The sequence below is a fragment of the Triturus cristatus genome, chromosome 2_1, assembly GCF_964204655.1.
Source record: "Triturus cristatus chromosome 2_1, aTriCri1.1, whole genome shotgun sequence".
Lineage (NCBI taxonomy): Eukaryota > Metazoa > Chordata > Amphibia > Caudata > Salamandridae > Triturus > Triturus cristatus.
The window spans coordinates 1,063,790,236-1,063,800,397 of NC_140581.1; positions in this window are offsets into that span (position 1 = coordinate 1,063,790,236).

Below are 10,162 nucleotides of genomic sequence, written 5' to 3' on the forward strand. Positions count from 1 at the left end.
GGTTCTAGTGGCACAGTGAGCCAGGACCCACATCTGGGCATCACCTTGCCACTGAAGCAAGTGCGATGGGTATGCCCAGACGTGTGCTCCATGCTCACTGTGGCATAGGACTCAAGCTACACCCTACTGATGAGCCTCAAGTAGGGCAAAACGTGCCTATGGTTGCTTGTTGTCCTTTCTGGAGGGGGCCTCTCCTGGCAGTTCAGGAAAGACTATCCTATAGGGAGCTGGGTTGGTATGGATTTGCATAAGGGAGGCCTTGTGGTATGGTGGGCGAACAATCGATGGGCTGAAATGTGCCCCCAAGAGATTGCCAGTGGCTGAGATAATTGCGAGCCTTCTTTCCATCACAATGCTGTAAAATGATGTCAGAAGGTGTCTATGCAGACGTAAAGTTAAGCCATTATCAAATTCGGACATTTACCTAATATTTTCTTACATTGTCTACTTTAGTCATGTTTACTCACAAAGAAGTCTCAGCATAAATATGAAGTTATGGACTCCTATGTAATCCCTGGCTTTCTTCAATTTGAGTCAACAGCAAAGTCCTTTGTCGAATCCCGCCTCAAGAGTGAAAAAAATCTCGTTGTTTTCGTGATATAGAATTCCCATTAGTTTCAATAATAAATACGCTCTGCACGGAGGGCACGAAGATTAACACGATTTTGTTATAGGAAACGCGGGGCATTTTTACTTTAGTTCCAAAATGGCAGCGATGGTGGAGTGCATTAGGAAATGAAAAGTGGTTGTTGTTATTGCGCTGACTGGAACCCCTGGCACAGCACAGGGCCCATATGTCCGGATGATTAAATAGTGCAAGAGTTTCTTGTTTTCCTTTTAAGGACTTTAATGGCTTGCTGGCTTTCAGACAAATCAATTACATACAGCTTTGAAGATTGCACAGTGCAGCGGGGCCTATGCTCCCTCCTGACAACATGGCTCAACATTTTAAAACAAGGGCAGGGTGGTCGTTGATAACGATTTATGGCATGTTCGGTTTTATTTTATTTCCCCCTTGTTCAGGTGTGATTGTCACGGTGGTGATACGTACGTGACTTGCTAAAAAATGAAATATTCAAATTCGTGATCATTTCATGTCGCACATTTTCGTATCAATCTAATCAGTAGGTTATGGGTGGAGCTGAGGGTAGGTCAGGGTTAGAGGATGATGAAATCACAGGGCAATTAACAAATCTGGATCAAGGGCCAGATGTACGACCATTGGCATTAGTAACTCACGAGTCGCTAATGCCAACGTACAACAGTGACAGAGACACTGTTTGCGATTCCCAATGGGGTCACAAATTGCATGCCTATTAATGTGGCACTCGCAATTTGCGACCCTATTGGGAATGGCTGGCCCTCCCAGGGATGGTGGCCTGCTGGGCTCAGCAGACCTCTATATCTGAGACTGCTTTTAAATAAAGCAGTTTTTTTTAAATGCAGCCCATTTTCCTTAAAGAAAAACGGAATGCATTTAAAAAAAAAAAAAATGAAATGGTTTCGTTTAATTTTTTAAGGGCAGTTAGTGGTCCCCAGGATCACTGCCTGCCTCTAAAAAATATTTTTCCCTGCATTCATTCCCTTTTGCGATGCTTTACCACCCTCTTGAAGAGGGTGGTACATTGCGAGTGTTTTGCGACACCAATTGCGGTCGCAAAAGATTCTTACATAGGGTAGCGAGTCACTATTAGGAAGGGAAGCCCTTGGAATGACCCTTCCTACTAGCGAGTTGCAAATCCTATTTAGCTAGTCGCAAATAAATTGCAACTCGCTAAAAAGTGTTTGTACATGGCCCATTGGTATTTTTGCATGTGAAAACGGGTCGCAAACCCGTTTGCGCATGCAAAAATGGATCGTACATCTGGCCCAAATCCTGTAAACAAAAGTGACGTGCTTGCTTTCCCACAAAACGTAATGACATTTTGCAAAAATTTGCTAAGTTTACTTGCCGGTGTATTGCGTGAAAAAAGAATGCAAGCATAAACCTCATGTTAGCGAGATACCACCACAAGATAGTTTTGTGGAAAAGATATCTCTGGCTAGTCGTTTTCTTCCAAAGGCAGAAATTATACAAAAATGTACAAAATAAACGTAAAGTTATATTTGCATATTTTGTGGGTATTTTTTGTGTCCAACACATTTTGGGGGGGGTTCCCAACACATTTATGGGGGGATTTTCTGTCATGCAGATGCTGTTTAGGTCAACGTGCTGTGTTATTGTTGTCTGCACAGCATCCTTAATCTCTCTTCTTGAATCTCTCATCCAGGGCACAAGTCCTAAAAACTAACCAGGTTAGGCAGTTTGCAAGTGAAATCGTGAGCCGTGACATCACAGCGCATGAGGTCACGACGCGTGACATTGCACGTGACATCACAGGTTGTGACATCACAGGAAGTGACATCACAGGAAGTGACATTGGATATTAAGACCTCACACATATATTTATCGGGTATATCATGAGTAAATGTAAGCACATTATGACATTTAACAAATAAGATTTGGCGTTGGGGTTGTGCCAAAAAAGTGGCGCAATTCTGACACAAAATCTGGACCTCAAGTAATACATTTATTTTTTAAAACCCTGTCACAAAGAAATTGTCAACAAGAAAGCATGGAAGTAGATGTTATGCTTAATTGGTTGCAAAGTCTACATTTTAAAATATTTGCTTGGGTTAAGGCATCTGCTGTGAAGGTGCCCAGTAAATCTCAGGGAATAGCAATAATGGTGAGATAACTCTGGTAGTTAATCAGCCGCGGTCGGTAGTAGGAGAAACTGCAGGGCGGTGACGTGGGGAGGGGCAGGGTGGGTACTAGTAAACTATGGATTACGGAGGTTTACAGGTAAGTTAACATATAAATTAATAAAAACGAATTTCGTTGCGTGCACTGCATCGCATTTGGGGATGCAGTGCACACAACGAAATTCGTTTTTATTAATTTATATGTTAACTTACTTGTAAACCTCCATAATCCATAGTTTACTAGTCCCCACCCTGCCCCTCCCCCTCCCCACGTCACCGCCTGCAGTTACTCCTACTACCGACCGCGGCTGTAGTTAATGCTCTTGCTGACGAGATCTGTGTTTTGTGAAGTCTCATATTTGAAGTAGTAGAGCAAAGTCTCCTGCAAAGCACATCATCTAACACGCAGATGACAGATTTTTATTTTTTTTAGATAGTAAAGTGGGTATGGCTTTTAACACAGAGGTCGTTTTGTTACCTGCAGTTCATAAATTGTAATCCTAGAAGACCACAGTGAAGTATAAGGACATGTGACTCCTACACCTTGTAACTCTCACTGTCTCATGTAAAGAGCTCGGACAACCTGCATTGGGTTACATAGTGCTATAAAAGAAAAAAAATAGTGCTAGTGAAATTGTTATTTGTGTAAATACTGGGACAGACCAACACACCTGACATTCTTACAGTGCATGCATCTCTTATATACAGGGACTGAACAAAGGCAAAAGCTGCCTCTCTTAAGTACTTGTGTAGTGATAACAAGCAGTGTGCCTTTGCTTCCCCTCCGTGGCATTTACATTGAATTGTGAGGTTCCAGGCCGCCTCCAGTCAGGATTTTCAAACAAAAGGAGGCCTGATGGCCCCTTAACTTCGGCCCAGCTGGAAATGAAAAAAATCTCCCTCACTGCCTGCACGTTGCAGCTGGGAATCGAACGCAGACAATGTGCAGGCGTTGCTTAGCGTGTCCCGGTGTCTAAAAATTACACCGGGACATGTTGAGCATATATCTGTGGGGCCCAACATCTTGACAGGGGAGACGGCGTCCACCCGGTGAAAAGAGTGGGTGGACGATGTGTCCCTGTGTGTACCCCCCGACTCGTGCCTTGCTCTCATCTCTGTATTCTGGTTACTTTGAAATTTTACACCTCTCTCCAATAAGTGTCATGCTTGAGGGTGAGAGGGGGTAGATGTTGGAGTACTGTATAGCTGGAAGTTGGGGGGCGAGAGATGCTGCAGCGCCCCCTGGTGTCCGTAAGGAAAATCAAAAGGAGAAAGCAAGGTCAAGGCTGTCTTTTCAAGAACTTTCTTCTGGAAGGTCTACCATTTACAATAAGCTGTTGGGTGTAATTAAAATGTACCAATTGAACAACCATGTTTAACAAATTTCAGCTATAGATTTTTACCTATGCAGCCATAGGATTTTGTTTTGCTAGTGGCAAAATGTGTGCATTTTGGAAGTTGATGCAAATTACACTCTGGCTTGGGTGCAGCAAACAGATGGTGAAAGGAGAAAGTTGGGCAAAAGGTGTATTAAAGTTTGGAGATGTAAAAAGAAACATGGTTTTTGTTTCTAGAATGGTCAAAATGAATAAATATCCTTAGGGATATTTTGTGTGATGCTCAACAGGGTAGACCACCTCTTTTTATTTTGTTATAATTTAGGCGTTTCCCCTTACATCTAAACATGTAGCGTTTCGGCCAGAGCAGCCAACTTTGATACTAATGGAGTAGCAATCATTTTGGCTCCATCCTTTTACCTTTGGCTAGGCCATATACATATATATTTACCTTTGGTCTTATGTACTTGTGTAATGCAATAATAAGATATGGCGCACTAAAGGTATTGAAGGTGTATTTATTGTGTGTTTTTGACATATATGTGTGCACATATTAATGTTTTTCCTTTTCAGAAATATCTGGATTACTGTAATCTTCTGTAGGTTCAGATTGTAAGGTGTAATCTAAAATGCCTTTAATGCTCTGCATTCACCAGCGATTAAGTGAGAATGAATTGCATGTATGTTCAATGCTTTCTTTATTAATTGTAACCAGTTGTCGTTTTTGGTTACTAATATACTAATGCATCTATTCGTTTATTGTACCACACATAAGAGTACAGTATCATTTATTGGATTATAGAATTAATTTGCATTTAAAGAAATTTGTTAAATTAGCGTGATTGTAGGCCTTAAGCCTAGAGTCAAGACATTTAATGCTAACGTGAAGCTGTCTTTCTGCATGGTTTTCTCTTCTGCAGGTGAAGACCACAGGCATTTATTAGTTAGTAAAAAGCACATATTATTGCAGAGATATTGAGGCAAGGAAGAACTGCCAAGGTCATATAATTTTAATGTAGAACAAAGGGAGTGTTACCAGTTGATACTATCAGACGAAGGGAGAAATCCAAGGACGCCTTGGAAGCCGAGACCGGAACATGGGAGTAGTGTTCAAGGCACAAATTTTTTCCTTGGGAACTGGAAACGTACTGTGATATGTATGACTCAGATTTTTATTGGGTGGTCCTAATTGTCACACTGTAGTTAAGATTTAAATTTGTTTCTAACTCCTTTTCTTCTCAGGCTACTAAAAAGGGCTATTGACCAGAGTAAATTGGAAGAAACAGCCCATAGCGTTCTCACTAAGAAACCAGGGTCAAGTCTCGGCGCCGGCTAAACATCCTGTGATTCTGGACAAATCGCTTAATCCCTGTGTGCCTAAAATATTAAATATGAATGTGCCTTTGTGTTATGTACCTGATGATCATGCAACCCTCTACAGTATGTTAGGGTCGAGTTCACGCTATGAGCAAGTGCAAAAATAAAAAAAATGATAACAAAACAATGTATTTTTTTGACATTGTACCAGTATGAATTGGTTATATTAAGTTGTCTGTATTCCTGCATTGTTATATTTCATCTCTGATAAATGAATTTACCACCTGTTTGGTTTATTATGGCACCTGCACAGTGGGATCATGAGCACAATGAAATAGCATAAGATTCAAAATGTTAATTAAAAATCACTTGCTGTTTGAAGAATCCTATTGGTTTTCCATTTTTTATTATATGCAGATGCTCTGCTCTTTTCTACAGAGAATGCCAGGAATGCAGGACTGATCAAACGCAACAAGTTTTTTGAAGCTGAAAAATACTTTCTATCTGAAATTTCTTCAAACAAATCAGGACACAATTGCTAAACTTATACCCCAAAACGGCATATTTAAAAAGCACGCTTTCATCCCATGGAGGTCTCTTGACGCTACTGACAGATAAATGGACCCGCTGAGATTTAACACGTATCCACTAGTCAAAACGGATTCCTAAAGTGGATGCTTTAGTCCAACAGACCAGGCTTCAACAGAGAGTTCAGTTACACAAACACTAAGGCCCCTATTTATCAAGCTTTGTGTTGCACTAAGCACAACACAAATGCTTCAGTAATATTTACAAAGGGCCTCAAGAGGCGATTTATGCTGCCTTGCATGCCTTTACAAAGTAATGCAACATAATGCAGTGACTTATACTGCCTTACATCACAATTCAAGCTAGGAGGCGTTCCATGGGTGGAGCATGTGCATCTCTATGCATCCATCCATGGATTTTGTCGTATTCACAGATTTACTGAAGCAAGTAATCCTGGGAATGCATCAAAAGTCTACACCGTCCCCAGTGAGGAGTAAGAAGGAGACATCTCTTTAATTCTCCCTGCTACTTCCTCTTTCTATGTCTGATTCATTCCACATCACATATTGAAAGAGGAAAATGCCTCTGAGGATTGTTTCTGTGCACAAAGCTGTCCCTTCCTGCACTAAAGCAATCATGCCTATTACCAGGCACCCTTGCACTACTGTGCAAAGGTAACTGCATTGGCGCTGGATAGCACCTAGTGCACCAGTGCAAGGAGAGAGCAGAAATGCTCCACATCTTTGCAAAATGTGCTTGCTGCCCTGCGTTGCGTGAAAAATGAGTAAATATGCCCCTAAGAGATTTACTTCACAATGCTTTTAACAATTAAACTATAGCTATTCACAGGTCACTGGAATTTTAACTTCGAAGATGAGTGAGTAAATAGAATGATTAATGAAATTCCCAAGGCAGAAAACCTACAAACAACCTTTTTACCTGTAATAACCTGTGGCCATAGTACACATAGTGCCCCGGGAGTGCAACAGCCATATGCGCCCTCTTTTTGTGCCCCTGGGGCACAGAATGGTATTACGAAAGGAGCAGCAGATGCTTGTGTGTCCCCTTCTGTAATACGGATGGTACTGGCGCACATGTACCGCCAATGCTACCCTGAAAGGAAACGCCCTCATTTGCATGGTGGCCTGGCCCCAGGCAAATGAGGGAATCGCTTTGACTCTGTGCCCACACTGTGTTATAAACGTAGGTGCTGAGGCAAATATGCCCTTGAGAGGTGCACTGTCAGTGTGCCTACTAGGTCAGCCCTCTCAAGGAGTGAAAGGGTGTAACATGGACCATTCAGAGATCGCCATGCAAGCGGGTACAATCACCCACTGCATCCACCTGCAGGGGGATCTCTAACCCCTCTTTAAATTGCAGGCAGGTTGCCGCATGCACAAAGAAACAAAGAAGCTGCAGTTCTGTATTTAGCTGAATGCGTTGGCCCCCGGAGACTGCAAGTTCACTCATTCTCTGGGGGCAGCGCATTCACTGTCCTTCTTTGTGCATGGCACACCTGCTTGAAGGTGTGGCATGTCACAAACAAGGACACCGCATCCTATATATACTAAGGGCCTGGGTACTCAATATGTCTAAAGTGGAGTGGCACAAGCCTGAAAAAGATGCTCCTCATCATTGTTTTTGTAGAATATATAACTGTGCTAACATCACCAACACTGGGAGAATTGACCAAAAGAATGTCACTACTGATGTCTGCCCCTCACAGAATACTTGCCATCTGTATACAACAATATAAGTAATTAGCAAACCAGAGGACCCTTTGGAATGCAGTCTCTGCAGATCTAAGAATTGAAGGAGAATGACTCATGTTCTACAAAATACTCAGAACTCAACTTTTCTTGTTACCTTTGATAAGTAGAATCTCTTTTGTGTTTTTTCTCAATGACCCTTGTGTCGTTAGTGGCTTAGGGGACCTGTTGTTTGCCATTGGTGCCTCAGGACCTCAGATACAACTATAACCAAGTACAATTGACTTCCCAACTGTCATGAGTCAGACACAGAAGATTTACTCCAAAATGAGCAGAGGGTTTGGCACATTGAAAAAGAATAAAGGCCCAGTGTAGAACATCTCTCAAGATTAACGTTACTAGCATCCAATCCAACGACATTTTGAAAATCTATCGAGACGTTGGGGAATAAGTGATGGAAACATAATTTCTTCTGGCAAGTACCGCTGGCTTCCTGTAGCTGCAATTGGCTGGTGACATTTGTGGTAAGTGTGTAGGAAACATTTCCTGGTGGTTATCTCTGGGGTGATAGTGGGGCCTCCTTGTATATTACCTGTCAGCTTCTAGTAATTACTGGAAATGTTTCAAATTATCAGAAGTAATAGAAATAATTGCATTTATTTCATGGTATTTCATATGAGGTGTTATTTTAAGTACAAGTCCCTAATAGTTTCTGTGGAAGGATGTTTCAGTATCTGTGTGTTATCATGTGTGGTACTTGACTTACTCTAAGGGTGAGCTGGAGTACATTTACTACTTTTCTGAAACCTTCATGGCAGTGGTAACTATAGAAGTGCACTTTAAAGTACATGACTTTATAAATGTCTTTGAAAGTATGTTGCAGTACCAGTGAGTTTTCAACAGAGGTGCTTGATTTCTTCCAAGGCTTTGCTGGAGTACATTTACTACTGTTTTGGCAATAGTAGAATTTAGCAGTGCACTTTGTAAATAGCAATGGGCTTATTCTTTTGTGGGTGGGTCTTTTCATTTTCATGGCCCTCCCTAAATCCCTATTTACTCCTCATTAAACCCCCCCCTAAAGAAATAAGTATCCCCCATTTTTCAGACACTCTCTCACATTTACTTCTAAATCAGAACCTTAAATGTGCAGAGATTTTCCTACATGTGGCAGAGGTCTCTGCGAGTAGGTTTATGAATTCCATTTTGCAGTACGTAAGTCGTACTACTGTAATACTTCTAAATGTACTAGAAAATACCGTTCTTGAATTGGGCCCACACATGAGAAACTCTACACATGTATATTTTGCCTTTGTGAATCAGGCCTCATGAGCTTAAATTTGAATCACCACACAGCTGTGAGTGAGTGAGTGTTAGTATCAAGAGCAAACCTCTGAGTGAATATGTCTTGTGTACAATGGGACCCAATAATGAAACAGTTCTCTCTCAGATTAAGCTTTCAAGTAGTCTGCAAAACAGTCAGATATGAATCTTCATTGCATAAGGTTGTGAACTGGCTTTAAGTGGTAGTTTGACCTGATTACTCAACATGATGGCCTTGTAGATGGAGAGCACACTCTTATGAATGAGCATAACATACGATATGCTATCTCTTTCTTTTTGGAAAATGTCCTTAACCCCTTCAGTGCCCATGACGAGCTGGACTCGTCATGGGCTGCGGTGGCGCTGTGCCCATGACGAGTCCAGCTCGTCATGAACTCCGCCCGCTAATACAAAGCGCGGCACTGGGCGGGGAAAGGGGCGGGCATGCAAGGGGTTAAAATGAACCATGGTACCCCAATTTTCCAAAAATATCAGTACAAAGAGAGACAACAAAGAAGTCATTGCTATACCATAGAAATTGTTGTGGTATTTTTTTTCATGCTCATTTGGCAGTACCACCATTATTCCAAACTCTGGACTTATTGACGATATGCTACTAATCAGCACCCCCACTCTAAAATGGGTTCCACCTTTACGTTTGGGGTTATGTTGTCCCGCAAAAGAAGAGGGAAGAGACTCTGACATATCCGGAGAGCTGAGACATGAAGTGTTTTTTTTACACAGGTGTCACCAAACATTATGGTGCAAAAATCAGGAATGGAGCTAGTTACTTTACTTCATTCCAGATGTATCAAGAAGCTGATCAGCCATGTGTGCTGGTTTAGAGTTTCATATGTGAATTGCTGGGATGTTGGGAGACTATACTTGTGCATTCATGTCCCTTTGAGTGTGCAGTCATCCTGCCCCTCTCCTTTGTGCTTGCATTGCTTGGGCTTCCAGTTTGTCTGTTTAATTTCCAAGTGAGGAGGCTCCATTGATCATTGTGTGTACATGTTGCCGTTTTATAATTATTGTTGCTTTTTGAAATATAAAATGATGTTTTGGTACAAAACCTGTGTCATATTAATGCCCTGGTTGGTCACTTTAAAAGTAGCTCTCATTGAGGTCAGGTGCCTATGAACTTGAGTTAGGTTGCAAGTGCATACGTTTATTACATACCTGCATACAACAGGGGGCAACACAGTA